This window comes from Lactuca saligna, chromosome 5 (assembly GCF_052625555.1).
Source record: "Lactuca saligna cultivar CGN05327 chromosome 5, ASM5262555v1, whole genome shotgun sequence".
Classification (NCBI taxonomy): Eukaryota; Viridiplantae; Streptophyta; class Magnoliopsida; order Asterales; family Asteraceae; genus Lactuca; species Lactuca saligna.
In genome coordinates, this window is record NC_136421.1 from 271,376,133 (window position 1) to 271,377,930 (window position 1,798).

Consider the following 1,798-nt stretch of genomic DNA (forward strand, 5'->3'; position numbering starts at 1 on the left):
AAGTTTGAAAGCTTTGAGCAAAATCCTAATCCTCAAGAATCTGAATATGAGTCCGAACCAGAATTCGAATTAGAAGGGAGCGACACCAAAGATGAGCCAGAGAACAAGATGGAGAATATTGCCAACATGTCCATGGAGGCATACAAGAAAAGAATCCTAGAGGACACCGGTTCCGGTTTAGTGAAACTTGCAATTCCCGCTACCACAACGTTTGAGCTCAAGGGACATATTATTTCCGCGCTTAAGGAAGTCGCATTTTCCAGGAAAGATCATGAGGATGTTTACAAGTACCTTGATGAAGTCAATGACATAGCTGATTACATCAACATCTTGAATGTTCCAAGAGAGACGGTGCTATTGAGAATGCTTCCAGTCTCCTTTAAAGGAGCTACTAGGGATTGGTTAAAGGAACTTCCACCTGGTGCAATTACTACTTGGGTGCAAATGCGTGAACAATTCCAAGAACATTTTTTCCCACCTTCTAAAGTTGCTAAACTCAAGAAGGCCATAGCAAGCTTCGAGCAAAAACCGGGGAGTCACTTTACGAGGCATGAGAGAGATACAGGGGATTAATAAGAAATTGTCCCCAAAACGATTTAAATGAGCAACAAGAAGTATCAATCTTCTATGATGGTGTAAACGTGATGACAAGGAAACTCCTTGATTCTAAAGGACCTTTAACAAATAAAAATCTCGGTGAGATTAAGGAATTAATTGAAGAGTTTTTTAAGCATTTGCGTGAATACCACAATCCTAGACATGATGGAGTGAAAGGCATTCGGAGTGGGACTTCTAAAGATATGGCAGTTTTTTTAGCTATACTAAACACTATGCATTGAAGAATAACCAAGATGGACCGATCCATACATGCTATTCGTGTGGGTTGTGAATGATGCAATGGTCCACATTTGACAAAAGATTGCCAGTTGGACGATAATGGGAATAAGAAGGCTTAAGTAAGTTAATCAAGTGGAGATAAATATGATGAAGATTGGAGGAAGCTAAGGAAAGTGTGGTTGCCATATGATCAACATAAAAAGATAAAAGAAGAAAAAATTAGGAAAATTGGCTGAGGATTTTATCAAAAAGAGCACCACCACCTGACAAGAAGGTCGATTTAGAGTACATACTAACAAGATTCATGGAGGCTTCGGGGAGACAACATGATGAGACTGTTATGGTGATAAGAGACCAACAACTTCTCATGAGGGACCAACAAGCTTTGCTAAGGAATCATCAAGCATCAATCGAAAACATCAAAGCTCAACTTGGACAATTAACTACATTGGTTAATGAAAGACTCTCTCCGAAAATTCCTGACAAAAAGCCTTAACCTTAAGTCATGGTGATCGAAACTGAAGAAGATACTATATCTGAGTTCCTAGAAGCCCTAGAAGCCGAAGAAGTCGAAGATAGAAGAAAAAATTGGTACTGAATCTACGATCTTACGATGTGAGCATTCTAGTCGCACGACGTGGGGTGGGTCTAATTAGATTTTTTTTGATGTTGGAACATATCATCCTACGCTACCATTTCTTTCTCGAGCTAAAATTCACCTATTGGAGCTGGAACATTTAAAATTTATGAAGCAACTAAAGGATATTCGTATAAACACTCATTTTATTGAATCATTATCCCAAGTTCCTGAATATACTAAGTTGTTGCAAGACTTACTTGATACTCGTCAAAATTTAGAGAAGAATTCCAAGGTGATCCTTAGTAAGCAGAGTTCTAAAGTGATATTGGGTGAATTACCAAAGAAAATGGAAGATCCTGGATGCCTCACTTTCCCGTGTGA

At 38.8% G+C, this 1,798-nt stretch overlaps 1 non-coding gene across 1 annotated transcript; it reads right to left on the bottom strand.

Moving 5' to 3' along the window:
* Nucleotides 1-492: 492 nt before the first annotated feature.
* LOC144999248 (small nucleolar RNA R71) lies at nt 493-598 on the bottom strand. Its single transcript, XR_013660765.1, has one exon. It is a non-coding gene; the product is annotated as a small nucleolar RNA R71 (small nucleolar RNA).
* Nucleotides 599-1,798: the final 1,200 nt, after the last annotated feature.